The sequence below is a fragment of the Berghia stephanieae genome, chromosome 1, assembly GCF_034508935.2.
Source record: "Berghia stephanieae isolate SIO BIC M18660-M18661 chromosome 1, UCSD_Bste_1.3, whole genome shotgun sequence".
Classification (NCBI taxonomy): Eukaryota; Metazoa; Mollusca; class Gastropoda; order Nudibranchia; family Aeolidiidae; genus Berghia; species Berghia stephanieae.
In genome coordinates, this window is record NC_088360.1 from 109,824,718 (window position 1) to 109,840,490 (window position 15,773).

At 36.2% G+C, this 15,773-nt stretch overlaps 1 long non-coding RNA gene across 1 annotated transcript; it reads left to right on the forward strand.

Annotated features, from left to right (window-relative positions):
- Nucleotides 1-7,438: 7,438 nt before the first annotated feature.
- On the forward strand, nt 7,439-9,242 carry LOC144962706 (uncharacterized). Its single transcript, XR_013643515.1, has 2 exons — nt 7,439-7,619; nt 8,548-9,242. It is a non-coding gene; the product is annotated as an uncharacterized LOC144962706 (long non-coding RNA).
- Nucleotides 9,243-15,773: the final 6,531 nt, after the last annotated feature.

Consider the following 15,773-nt stretch of genomic DNA (forward strand, 5'->3'; position numbering starts at 1 on the left):
GAAGAAGAAGAAGAAGAAGAAGAAGAAGAAGAAGAAGAAGAAGAAAGAAAACAACAATAATAATAATAATAGTAATAATAATAATAATAATAATAATAATAATAATATAATAATAATAATAATAATAATAATAGTAATATAATAATAATAATAATAATAATAATAATCATAATAATAATAATAATTAATAATAATAATAATAATAATAATAATAATAATAATAATATAATAATAATAATAATAATAACAATAATAATAATAATAATAATAAATTATACCGCGCCTGAACGTAGATATTTTTGTGTGTTGGTTCATTATAATTATATATAGCCAGCTGGCGGATTGTTGTGAGCATTTTTTTTGGCTAAACGCACAACATCAATAAATTTTTCTAGGTAGGGGTTCTTTGTTGACAAACAGTGGGGCTCTTGGTAGCCACGAGGTACCACTGGATGCAGCAAATCGATTGAATAATGTAACCAGTCGCTAAATAATGAACAATCGACTCATCTACATAAACTCAACGATGCGTTAACGATTAATGTCATACACAGGAGCTTATAGTGATATCCATTTTTGATAAACTTGATACTACGACTGGGATTAAAGAAAGGATTATTAACTCATTCAATCCTACAGATTTTTGGTACTTTTCAAAATTGGAAAAAATCTATTAAAAATTATGAGCATGGACATATTATAGTTTTATTCATCTACCATTAACATGTAAAAACTAAAAACATTAGCTTTGATACTACTACGCCTATAATTTGTCTCAGAAAAATGTAATAAATAGGCACGGGGTAAAACTAACCCGGGTAAATTACGGATATAGTCGGTCTTAAGGTTGAGTGAGTTAACCCTCTTAGACAATAGAACATTTTAAACATTATTATAGAAAATGAACATTTGTGACCGAGACCAACGTGCACATATTGGTAGGTCTGACATCCCAATGCAATTTAGGGTTTGACTAGTTGTTGGTGTTATGGTTGTAATGAACTAAATTTGGCGTCGGTTTGAGAATATATCTATTACAACAATGAGCCCAGAAAAATTCGGGTTATCAAACCTGCAAATAAGAACACGTTGTTTGCGACCCATAACCTCAAAACGGTATTATGTCGTGGTCATTGATATACTGAATATATATATATATATATATATTATATAATATATATATATATATATATGTATGTGTGTAAGTGTGTATGTGTGTATGTGTGTGTTTGTGCGTGTGTGTGTGCTATAGGCAAAAATATGAGGCTTGGGTTTGATTTATATGTGTAAAAGTCCTTCAGAGCCAAAAGAGCCGAAATTTATCCCGGTTTCTATAGCGTGAAACTGCCAATAGCAATTGCTTGCTACCCTTTTGATAGGACACACTAATCTATCACAAAGTACTTTCCGTCAGACCCAATCACTGAAGAGTGGACAGGACAGGAACGAGGGATCAGAAAGAAAGTTTCGACTGTACCCGGAATTGATCTCGGTCCCTTTGATTATGAAGCGAGTGCTCTACCAACTGAGCGATCGGGATCTCCATTATATACCTTTTTTTCAAGAACGAAAGTGTAAACTTTTTATCGGATAAAATATACGTTTTTCTCAAGAACAAAAATCTAAAATTTCCTGGGTTTTTTTTTTTTTTTTTGATATACTGTTTTTTTTTTTATCCAAAGTGAAAATATAACATTTTCATATTTCAGAGAAATATGCTGTCTTCTCAGGAGCAAAAATATAAAATTCTCATATTTTTTAGATAATATACCGTTTTCTCATCAAGAGTGATTATCTAAATGTTCATATTTTGTAGAAAGTATGCCGTTTTCTCAATGGCAAAAATCTAAAATTGTCAATTTCGGAGAAAATATACTGTTTTCTCAAGAGCAAAAATTGCCATTGTGGTGTAAACATGCACTAAAAATCCTTAAATTTATGATCATGAGTCATGAATCGTGCATAATGACCTGCGCTAAAAAGTGATGACGTAATTACACCTTCTAGAGATATTAATAGAGAGACTAGTTAATATTATCTCATTCATCTGTAGTGTTTCTTTCATTCATTTTGTTTTATCGATAAAGGAGAAACCAGAAATGTTCACATTATCTTTTTTTTTTTTTTTTTTTCTTTTTTTTTTTTTTTGTTTACTAAATTGAAGCTTACATTCAATTTCACATTGTTATTTATTTCTTTGAGCTTCGAACAGCATCATTTACATCACCCAATAATCGTGATTTAACCCAATATTAAAGAAAATTCTATCTCTTCCCCAATGAATTGAATGAACTTGACGTCACTAAGGTCTTTGTTGGATTTTTTTCTTTTTTTCTTTTTTTTTTTTTTTTCATCCATGTTTATGAGTAATTCTCACAATACTGTAACCAGACTATACAAGTTAAAGGTTACACATAGTTTTGTGTGTTGGTCAATTATATTTCCAGATGACAATGTTGTGAGTTTCTTCGCCAAGCGCACAGCATATATAGAGAGTGTGCGCTTGGAAAAGAAACTCACAACTTTGCCATCCGGAGGTATAACGGACCAACACACAAAACTATAGATAGTATGCGCTTAGCTAAGAAACTCATAATATTGCCATCCGGAAGTATATCGGAAAACACACAAAACTCTATGTAACCATGAACTTTTATAGTCTTTTTAATACAGTTTAGTGAGAACAACTCACAAACGCGGATGGCAAAAACAATAACAAAGACCTGAGTGACGTCATCTACGTTCTATCTATATGTAACCTTGAATGTTTATAGTATGGTTAATACAGTTTAGTGAGAATTATTCATAAATGCGGATGGCAAAAAATAATAACAAAGACCTGAGTGATTTCAACTTCATACTATTTATACAAAGCAAACTTACTTGGTACAACTCTCAATAGGCCTCAACAGTAATTGTGAGGTCACTTCCCTCGTATTGACTCATAGTAACTAAGTAACTGGTTCTAAACTATCGGGAAAATGGCGGACGGCCTTATGAAATATTTCTCCGACGAGCATAAAGGTGTATCCAGAGGAGAAAAACAATATAAATATGATCATGTTTTGACTTTTATACATTCTGATCACATGACATATGAAAAGTTCTAGTCAGCATGAAGAATAAAAAGTACCCATTTTCTTTGTTTAGAACCACGCTGCTCGCCGTTCCTGGGCGACGTGACTTCAGACTATTGAATCCAATTTCCTCATTATAAATTTAATTTAAAGTATCCATGCGGCTATGTGGTCTAGTGGTATGACACTTTCGGATCGGAAGGTCCTGTGTTCGAGCCTCCAGCGGCGCATAGTTGAGTCCTTGGAAAAAACTCTTTAATCACATTCTCTCACCGAAAAAAAACATATTATAATATCGTCTAACACTCGTCATGATTCATTCTACATCTTTCGATTTGCTGTTGGATAGGGACCATAATTTGTAAAGCTCTTTGGGCAGGTTTAGTGAATTATACGCTATATAAAAGTTCGTGTTTTTTTAATCGGTCCAACGTAATACCGTTTTGATATGGCGGGTTACAAATTCAGTAAAGTAGGTCCCATCAATTGGAATTAATTCGCCCTGTCAGTCAGACTGGAAAAGCGCATTGTCATTGATATGATGATTTTTATGATTTTAAGGGTTTTACAGAACTTGCAATACATTAAGGTCATATCAGCGCCAGTAAAAAGGAAGAAAATGGGATAGTAATAAGTTCTAGAACAACACATGAGGCACCCAAGTAAAGGTGAAAGAAAGGGAAATTGGTTCAAATAAGAAACAGATGTAGATTCCAAGAGCACACTATCAAAGTACTTAGTTTGAGATCACTAAATATCTCATCCAGACACAAGCGCAGGTCCCCACTAAGAGGAATACACTCAAATGTTTTACAAATCATGTGTAATATACAGAAAACATACTACAGTGCGTAACAGAGAGATGATTTACAAGGAAAAAGTTATCTCCCAAAACTAACTATACATTTGACTGTTTCCCTCCCAGCTGGCCAGAACCAGGACAGAACCAAGTAATCTCATTTCAAGACCAAGACAGAAAGGAAGATGGAAAACATTAATAGGGAGATAGAAGACGAGTAAGTACCTCCCTGCCCACAATGGGAGGTCAGGAACCCCAGCCAGATATAGGGGGATAGAAGACACAGTAAGTACCTCCCTGCCCACTGAGGTCAGGAACCCCAGCCAGATATAGGGGGATAGAAGACACAGTAAGTACCTCCCTGCCCACTATAGGAGGTCAGGAACCCCAGCCAGATCAGATATAGGGGGATAGAAGACACAGTAAGTACCTCCCTGCCCACTATAGGAGGTCAGGAACCCCAGCCAGATCAGATATAGGGGGATAGAAGACACAGTAAGTACCTCCCTGCCCACTATGGTAGGCCAGGAACCCGAGCCAGTTGTCATTGATAAATTCAAAAATATAAAACAGTAAATGGGACATATATATGTCGTTTAGGAGGCAGCGTGGAACAGCAAGTCACGGTCATTGCTTCGTACTTGAAAGGTGCAGGGTTCGACAACCTGCAGCCGCGTTGTGTGACCTTAAGCAAGTCACCTCATGCTAGTTCAAATTGCGGCGCTGCTCTGCGGCCGACGCCTGGGTTATTCCAGTCTTCCCTTGGAATAGACCCTAGAGATAAATTTCTCCTGTGGAATAAATAAAGTGATTTTACTTTTATTTATTTTATTTATTTATTTATTTTTATTCTAAGGTTTTAAAATTGCAATTCCGTGTCTTGCGAGACGAACAGCGTGAAAACTCGAATCTTCCATTTTCTTCCCCTACGTGTCACTTCCCGGGCAGGATGCTTATCACGTGTTGATCGATCGATGTATGGAAAGAACCATTTTGTCCTCTAACAAGTTGAAGGGTTGAATGGCATAGTACAGTGGCCTGTCGTGTCCCTTCACGCTCATCTCCTTTACTTTTAGCCATGCAATAATATAGAGTTTGTCAATATGAAAACTTCCAACGTAAACAAAAGCCACTTCCTTTATTCAATCGATTGACAAAAGAGAAGGTGTTGTAGGAGGAAGAAGAGTAAGGGAAAGGAAGGAAGAAGGAAGGAACGAGAAAGAGGAAGATGAAGAATATGAATGAAAAATCAGTTACAAAAAGACAAAACAAAAAGAAAAGGAGAAAATAAAATACGCTAAACAAAAGAATATAACATGAGGACATTAATGATAAAGACGTCATGCTTTATGTACCTACTCAAACACTATGTACCTACTAAGTTTGGCGAGAAAGAGGAAGACGAAGACTATGATTGAAAATTCAATAACAAAAGTACAAAAATACAACAACAACAAAATTAAATAAAAAGGAGAAAAAAAAAAGACAAAATAATATAAAATGATGACACGAATAATAATGAGGCCATACTTTATGTACCTACTCAAGTGCTATGTACTAAGTTTGGCATGCAGAACTAGAGAGTATTTTACTTAACCTCAAACTATCTTTAATAGATTTATATCGTAAATTTAGAGAAGGCGCTACCTGGTGGTCGAATGATTTTTTTGGGATGGTCTTTTTCTTGTAACTTTCTTTCTTGCTTTGTCTGGCACCTTTCATACACACTTGTTCAGTTCTTTATCTAACCCAAGGTTGATTTGTATCACATGGGGAAAAAAATCTAATGCTCAATAAGAATAATGCCAGCTGACATATATCCATGTCTTAAAATCATAATACATAATTGAATACATAATCAGCATTGAGCAATAATGTCCTATCAGGTTATCATCCATTTCCGTCCAGGGTCCAATTTCTCCACGGAAATCAGAATTCAGCATTTTCCCCTCTGTCTTAAAGGTTGCCGCTCATTAGCCTGACAAATAGAAGGGCAGGTAATCGATACCGTCATATAACCTTAGTATCGATTATATCAAGACTTTATTATGGTATCGTCAATCATGCAGGTCATGTGATCAAAGCCTACTTCTATCATTAATTAGTTTTCAAAAGAGGGGAGCTCGTGTACACCACCAGTTCGTCTTCTTTTTCCTCTCATTTCCAGACTAATTGAAATGTATAGAATTGCCTTGAGGAGTTTAGTTGCTACGACTGCTCACTCGCTATGTACTCACTTTCATTCTTCGGTGACCGTGATGGTGATGTGATGTCTTGAGGAGGAAAAAAAAAACAACAACACGTGAATGAATGCACGTGCCTTTTTGAAACGCAACACGATGACAAACGACGACGGATATGAACTGAACACAAGGTCGTCGGTGAAGTATATCTTGTTCATTCATTTTCATTCATTATTGGAGTGGCTTTATCCGTTTTACTGGTGTTTGTGGGGGGGGGGGGGTAGGGGTGGACGGGTGGCGGGGGCTGTTCATTGGGACCTTTTTAAATGTTGTCTTACCTCTTGGAGCAAACTGTCCACGCATTTTTGGTATAAAAGACAGGATGTTGGTTGTAAGTGGAGGTTCATTGTAAATGAGGTTTGACTGGTAAGTGGCAATGATGTGGAGGCGATAAATGTGTTTGCCACCATTAGAGCTCTCCATTGTAGATTGTTAAATAAATGATATTAATTTTAGTACAATTTCTGACTTTGAAAATGCCATTAGTCTGACTTTTGTTTCTATTAAAGCGAGAAATATTGCTAAGTGCATCCGTTCATTATAACCAAATGAAATAGCAACAACAACATCAACAACAACAACAAAACAAGACAATATAAAAATTAACAGCACCAAAGAAAGAAAGAAAGAAAGAAAGGAAAATCGGATCTATATGTGACTCATATAGTCATTCTCATAAATGTAAACATTTGATCGTCCTCTCGTGTTCAGCGCATAGTTGAGTCCTTGGAAAGACTCTGTACTCACATAATTCTCTAAATGTACTCAGGTGTAAATGATTACCCTATCGTTAACAGCGTTGTCTCTGTCGGAAAAAAGATTGTAATATCGCCTAACATGCGTCATGTCTCGTCCTATATGTTAAGTGTTACTGTTGGCAGGGGACACCTTGTAAAGCGCTTTGAGCACGTTTATTGGATATTGCGCTATATAACAGCTAAATTTGGTTAAAAACACATTTTTTCTGCATATCGATATTGCATTTCCTCGGCATAATTCCAGATAAAGTTAACATAACAGGTATTAATTAATTAATGGTTTTAAAAAACATTACAAACTGCAGATTCGAACACACGAAAACTAGCTCACATGCATCCAATCACACTCACTCATCACACACACATACACACATACACACACAGACACACACAAAACACACAGACAGGCACATACATACACACCCACACTATAACTAAAATGTGTGCAAAAATGTTTATATATCCAAGAACAAAACAACACTCAAGTCAATAGGATTCCACAGTCTGACGTCACGTCCGCCTAGCAACGAATCGGCTGGCTCTAAACAAAAAAAAATCCGTGCTTGGTCCGGGCAAGGATTAATTGGAAAATCGCTCAAAAAACAATTTTTATCTTAAATATGGTCCAGTGTTTTGTACCAGATTGTCTACACCAGTCAGAGAGTCACTCCTGCAAGTTTTACAGATTTCCAAATGGACAGGCAGACAAAAAATTGAAGAAAAAGTGGATCACTTTAGTCAGGTAAGCACGCACGCCTCGTCGAACATTTGATAGAGTTCGTAGTCCAGATCTAGGTCAAGTTCTAGCTTACGTAGACCTATATTTTATGATTAAAGTGTACAATTGCACGAAATTATAAATAAAAATACATTCCAAACTAGATTTTTATTGAAGTTGAAGCAAAAATGATATCTCAATCGTTTTGATGTTAAGGCTGATAAACTGAATGAGAGTTAAGTTCTACTGATAAGTGATATTTTTTTTAAAAAGGAGAACAAGAAGAAAGAGAAGAAAATATTTGTTAAAATCTTACTTTAAACTCGATACCTTTATGGCAAAATGAAAATAAATAAATAAAATAACGCAACCTCCCCCCCCCCCCACCCCTCCCCTCACGCAGATATCTCTCTCTCTCACACACACACACACACAAACACACATACTTTCCTCTTTTTTTTTTGGAAAGTTTCTCTGATTCTCTGCCATGCCTCCCCTCCCCGACAGCCGAGGTGGCAACTCTGTGTGAACAAAGCAAAATGGCGGCAGGGACCTCTCTCCTTTACCTGTGCCCGATTGTTGACACTCCAAAGTTTCCATCACCGCACTGTCCAGTACAGTACTGACTGAAATAAAGAGAAAACGCCAGTCTTGCCACACTCAACCCCAAGATCAACTTTAACTGTGTAAATTTAAGAATTCATATTTTTATATATACCTAGTCAAAATCATCAAAAGAAGTAATGAGGAAGTGCGACATTTTGCTGAATGTGCGATTTCATAAAAGACAGGCGAGAGACCCACCAGTAACCTAGTCTCTTGCACACCTTTGATTTATCATGCATTGAGCTGGTGTCAAACAAGATAGTCTAAAACAAGTACTTATCAAATTAAATAATATACCCAATATGCCCAACAGAATTATTGTTTTTTTTTAATCTTTTCATTTCAGGAGAAAGGACAAAAGATCCAACATCATCATCAAGAGTGTGTTCTTGTCATTTCAGAGATGGTGACAAAGCCAACCTCCCTGAATGGTTTGACAGAAATAAAAATAAATTGTTTCCATCAGAGCCAGAAAGAAAGAAAAGAAAAGTGACACAAGGAATTCCCACCCCATCTCAATTGGCACCAACATCAAGAAGTCCACCACCACCACCACCACCACCACCACCACCACCACCACCACCACCACCACCATCATCATCATCATCATCATCATCATCATCATTATCATCATCATCATCATCAGCTCAACTCTCTTCATCATCATCACAAAGTCACACCTTTAAAAAAACCAGATTCCTCATCATCATTATTTTCCTCCTCATCATCATCCTCATTATCTTCTCCCTCATCATCATCTCAACTCTCGTCACCATCATCACATGATTCCATCTTTTAAAAAAAACAGATTGTAGAACAAGTGAGGATATTTTAAATAGAACAACAAATTTAATTCAAGAACAAGAAATTACAGACAAAAATAAGGAAATAGCTAGCTTTAAAAAACCCAACTAAGTTAGATTCAACGCACTTACACTGTTTCAAGCCTTACAGAAAAAGTTCTTCGAATGGAGACAGGTGTACATTGTTTTAAAATATTTAATATTATTGTTCAATATGTTGAGTGCTTTAGAGGTAACATTATTTATCATAGTGGATGGGAAGTTCAGGAAGAGACAGTTGCATTAAAAGACAAAATTTTCATTATTACACTGATGAAACTTAGACAGAACTACGCTAACCTTCATATTTCACAATTGTTTAGCGTTAGTGAAAGTACTATAACAAATATTATACAAACTTTTATTCATGTTTTACATAAGCCATAAGCTTCTCTTTGAAAATGTTATGAAGGTTACATGCCCTTCTAGACATAAAAATAAACTATCAGCTCCATCATCATTTTTAAGATTTCCAAATTGCAGAATGATCATTGATTGTACAGATGACCAAATTGCTATTCCTAAAGAAATGGATAAACAACTCTTAATTTATTCTTATAGGTCCATGAATTCTGTTAAAGCTCGTGTTGGTCTGAGTCCAAATGGTGTGATAAATTTTATTTCTAAACTGTATCCAGGGTCTGTCTCGGATAAGGTCATTGTACAAAATTGTGGATTACTAAAACTTTTAATTTTAAGCCCTGGAGATTTAATTTTAGCAGATAAAGGTAATAAAGGTAAAACCCCATCCTGATTCAAGATATTTTACCTCAAGGAGTAACTGTAAATATTCCTTCCTTTTTACATAATAAATTTACTGAAAATGAGATTTTATTAACAAAAGAAATTGCTTCATGTAGAATTCATGTTGAGAAAGCTAATGAAAGACTGAAAAATGTTAACATCCTCTCATATATTCCAACCATGTTAAGAGAAACATCTGATATTATTTTTCAATTTGTTGCAGCACTTGTCAATCCCCAGTCTCCTCTTATTAAGGAGACTGCATTTTGTTAGCTTTGCCATTTATTTTGTACAACACACATATTTTGTTCATCATCATCAAATCACCATTCAAAATAATGGTTTTGTAGGTCCATACATGATTTTACATGATGAACATGACAAATTATGGCATTGTTGTATCAATGTATGTTCAATGTCATTAACATTGTTAAATAAAACCACACAAATTAGTTTTGGACTGAATCAACCCAAGGCATCATCAAGATAGATCTGTGGAAGTAAAAGAATAAAAGATTCAAATTTAGAGCTGCGACCATGCTCAATAGGCAAAAAACAAACAAACTAATTAAACGTCTGTTGTGGTCTTGTGGTATGACACTCGCTTTCAGATCAGAAGGTCCTGGGTTTGGGCCTCGCTCGGCGCATAGTTGAGTCCTTGGAGAAGGCTCTTTACTCACAATTTCTCACCGTACTCAGGTGTCAAATGAGTACCTGGCCGTTAACAGCGTTGTCTCTGTCCGAAAAAATTGTAATATCGCCCAACAGGCATCATGTCCCGTCTTACATGTTAAATGTTGCTGTTGGCCAGGGACCCCTTGTAAAGCACTTTGAGCACATTTAGTGGATATTACGCTGTATAAAAACTCAATTAAAAAAACAAATTAAGTGATTCTTTCATTCATCTTGCTTTGTTGATAAGGGGGAAACCCGAAACGTCCATTTTATCTGTTTTCGTTTATTAAATTGAAGTTCACATTCAATTTCACAATGTTATTGATTTCTTCGAGTTTCAAGCAGCAACATTTACATTACACCTTAACCCAATAGGAAATTTAGTTTACCGTGACTAACACTGGTCTAAATAAATCCTTTATTCATCCCATAGAGGAAATTTATCTCTAGGGTCTATTCCCAGGGAAGACTGGAATAACCGCGGTGCAGCGCCGCAAATTAAGCTAGGGCGAGGTGACTTGCTCAAGGCCACACAGCGCAGCGGCGGGTGAACGAACTTGGTACCTTTCGGGTACGAACAAGGCCCTCTATATAGAGGGCCTTGGTACGAAGCAAAAACCGTACCGCTGATCCACGCTGCCCCACATGAAGTATTATGATAAAATGTCTAGCGTGATTGGTGATTGTGATGCTCATATGAGTATTATAATAAAGGTTACAACACGATACTAAATAGTATGTAGTAGACTATAGTCAATAGCAACGAAAATTAGCGAAGCAAGACTAAGACTAAGACCTCAAAGACTCAAAGTCCGTGGTCCATAAGATAAAAACACAATAATTCAATGACTCCCTCTCTCTCTCCCTAACTAAAATCGAACGTAAACAGTTAAATCTTTCCATTGGATATACTAAATCTGCCTAAACTCAAAGTAAACTGATTATTGTCCAACAGTAGTTTTACGGAGATGTGAGATTTTGAGAGTGAGAATGAGAAGACGAAATGACTTACCTTCACAGAATACTCTTTATTCTTCATGCTGGCTTGAACTTTGCCGAACATCAAGCCATCTGAGTAAGTGAAAGTCAAAACATGACCTGACTGAGATGATGATTTTCACCTCGCGAGACACTTTTATGCTCATTGGAGAAGTATTTCATAAGGGCGGTGATGGAAATAGAGTTCGTGTCAGCCATTTTTCTCGACTGTTTAGAGCCAGCCGGTTTGTTGCCATGCGTTGCTGCGCAGGATTACGTCACGACTTAGGAAGCCTATTGACAGTAGATAAGTAGGATACAGTTGAATTATAACAAATTGATGAATCTGCGTTGATAGTTAGAATGCCATGTCTACATGTTATAAATAATAGCGGCCGATTTGCTTTGGGTTGTTGTTTTTTGTTGTTATTTTCTTTGGGGGTATTTAGTTCTGTTTTATTTATTTATATATCTATATCTCGTTTTGCCAGCAGCACTATAATTTGATTGATTTGACTGTTTTAAATCACTTATTTGTTTGTTACTGTGATGATTAACGTCATTAAATAAATAATTGTCTGCCGATTTTAGTCTGAATGAGTTATTCATAACACAATACAGTCATAATAGTGGTGTGCAAATGTCTAATCCCTTAATGGTTTCAATACCTACAGGCTAAAATACTTTTGCGTAACATAATAATAGTAATGATGATAACAATGGGAAACATTTTGAAAAACAAACAGATGTCGTTCGGGATTAGATTCCGAGTCTTGAAGTGCTACGTGTGGCCAATCTTGTTCTACGGATGCGAAAGCTGGACTACAAATGCAGAAACACAAAAGAACATTGAAGCTTTTGAAATGTGGTGCTTGAGAAGGATGCAGAGAATATCGTATACCGCACACAAAACGAACGAAGAAGTGCTAAAACAAACATACCAACAAAGGAAACTAATGCCCTTAATAGTGGATCGACAACTATCCTTTTTCGGACACATAGTAAGGAAAGATAAGAATGAATACCTGGCAAGTTGTGGAAAAATACCTGGTAAACGCGCCCGGGGGAGACAAAGAAAAACACTCATAGACCAACTGAAGGGCTTCACCAACCTAACAATCCAAGAGCTGTTTGAAAAAGCAAGAGACAGGGAGGAATGGAGAGAGATAATTCATGCAGTATCCTAAGCCTGGACCAGGCATGGAACCTAGAAGAAAGATAACAATAATAATAATAATAATAATAATAATAATAATAATAATAATAATAATAATAATAATAATAATAATAATAATAATAATAATAATAATGATAATAATAATAATAACAATAATAATAATAATAATGATAATAATAAAATGATGATGACGATGATGATGAATGATGATGATGATATGATGATGATGAATGATGATGATGATGATAATATAATATAATAATAATATAATATAATATAATAATAATAATAATAATAATAATAATAATAATAATAATAATAATAAATAATAATAATAATAATAATAATAATAATAATAATAATAATAATAATAATAATAATAGTAATAAAAAATCTACGTTTATAAAGCGCTTATGTCGAAGTTTCGAAGTCAGAGAAGGAGGTGATTTTCAAGAAGTGGTAAGACACATTTTCATCAAAATAATATAGAGAACACTGCAAAATCCTGGTCCAGCAGACGTTGTTATTATTATTATTATTATTATTATTATCATTATTATATTCTTCTTCTTTTTCTTCTTCTTCATCATCATCATCATCATCATCATCATCATCATCATCATCATCATCATCATTATTATTATTATTATTATTATTATTATTATTATTATTATTATTATTATTATTATTATTATTATTATTATTGGATTAAGAGATGAAGTGAATAGAAAAGTGCCAGAAGACAATAGAGAATAAAAATATTTTCGGCGGTTGATGGGGTTTGAACCCGCGACCTTATTGGTATGAGCTATCCACGGTAGAGTCACGCTCTCACCGGCCAGGCGGAGTTGTCGTACCAATAAGGTCGCGGGTTCAAACCCCATCAACCGCCGAAAAATTTTTTATTCTCTATTGTCTTCTGGCACTTTTCTATTCACTTCATCTCTTGTTGTTACCAACATAAGTGCCTGCTCCACTCACTCTTCTTTATTATTGGATTAAGGCATTTTACATACATTATTCCACTCAACTCAGGCGTAAATCAGTACCTGGCTACAGGCAGTAACGGGTGTTGTAAGAACCTTAGTACAAAAAGGACGACTAAGAGGCAACTGGAACTGTATGAAATGGATATATTATGGTTTCATATTATGGTCTACTGGGGGAAAATATATCATGAAACACCGTGAAGCGCACTGACCATGGTTAACCCCCTCGAAATGAAATATATTTAAATATTTTATTGATTTCATTTCTTATTATAACTGCTGCGGTTTTCAAAAGGTGGATTTGAATTTTTTTTCTTAAATTGATCTTAATAAATACATAGAGGTCTATGTTTGATGGGGGTTTGCTTTGTTTTTGATTTGTTTTGTTTTTGTTTTGTTTTGTTTTTTATTAGGGGGGGGGGATTGTTGATTTTTAAATTATGTTTTTTAATTGTTTTGTTTTTGTTTTTTGTTTTTTAGTTATACAGCTGCTGTTGCTTTTGCTGTTGTCGTTTTTTGTTTTGTATATATATATATATAAATTGTTTTCAAATTCCTGTATCATGTCTACAGTGCAATGACAATTTAATACTTTGTGCGTCTATGTGCTCTGCATGGTAGGATACTCGTTTTCGGATCGGAAGGTCCCTGGTTGGAGCTTCGGTCTGCGCATAGTTGAGACCTTGGTCATGTACCCCTTTGTAAAGCGCTTTGAGCACTTTGAGTGGTTATTGTGCTATAGGGAATGCGATTAGCGGAATAGTAGCGTCCCTTGATTGGACGTCACCTTACAGAGAGAACGTCTCTCTCGTCCTCGCTTTCGGTGAAGTGTCTCATGCCGCACAACAAATATGACGTTCTAATAACGTTTCCGCTCGTGACTTCCAATCAAGGGACGCTACTCTTCCGCTAATCTCATTCCCTATATAAAAGTTAAACGTTTTTTTTTTTGTTTTTTGTTGTTGTTGGGGTTTGTTTTTTTTTTTAACCATTGGGTCATGTATCTTTTTTCTCAACTTTTTGAATTCGATATGAGAATGTGAATGAAAGGAAGGGGTGATAAAGGGAGACAAATTTAAGAAAATTCGCATTTTGTGCGAAGAAACTAAATCTTGAGCTTTTATATTATAGAGCAATATCCACTAAACGTGCTCAAAGCGCTTTACAAAGGGTTCCTGACCAACAACAACACGTAACATATGTAAAACGAGACATGACGCCTGTTAGACTAATATTACAGTTTTTTCCCGCTAGAGACAACGACCAGGTACTCATTTTTCATCTCAGTACGGTGAGAGAATGCGAGTAAAGAGCCTTTTCCAACGTCTCAACTATTCGTCGACCGAGTCTCGAACCCGGGACCTTCCGATCCGAACGCGAGTATCATACCACTACTATACCACAGAGCCGAAACTAACTCCACAACATAATGGTACAAAGATAATTAGATAGAAGTAGAATTATTCTTGTTGTGTTTTTATTACTTGTAGTCCTTCAGACAGCAAATGGGAAGAGAAAGCGGGGAAGACCCAAAGAAACCTGGCGAAGGACCATGGAGAAAGAATTAAAGGAAGCAGGCCTGTCCTGGAACACAGCCACGCAAAAGCAGCCGACCGCAAAAAATGGAGATATCTGGTGGATGTCGTATGTGCCTCAAGGCCCGAAGAGGAGGTATGGTGGATGCTCTATGTACCTCAAGGCCCGAAGAGGATGTTTGGTGGATGCCCTATGTGCCTCAAGGCCCGAAGAGGAGGTATGGTGGATGCCCTATGTACCTCAAGGCCCGAAGAGGATGTTTGGTGGATGCCGTATGTGCCTCAAGGCCCGAAGAGGAGGTATGGTGGATGCCCTATGTACCTCAAGGCCCGAAGAGGATGTTTGGTGGATGCCCTATGTGCCTCAAGGCCCGAAGAGGATGTCTGGTGGATGCCCTATGTGCCTCAAGGCCCGAAGAGGATGTTTGGTGGATGCCCTATGTACCCCAAGGCCCGAAGAGGATGTCTGGTGGATGCCCTATGTGCCTCAAGGCCCGAAGAGGATGTCTGGTGGATGCCCTATGTGCCTCAAGGCCCGAAGAGGATGTTTGGTGGATGCCCTATGTACCTCAAGGCCCGAAGAGGAGGTATGGTGGATGCCCTATGTACCTCAAGGCCCGAAGAGGATGTTT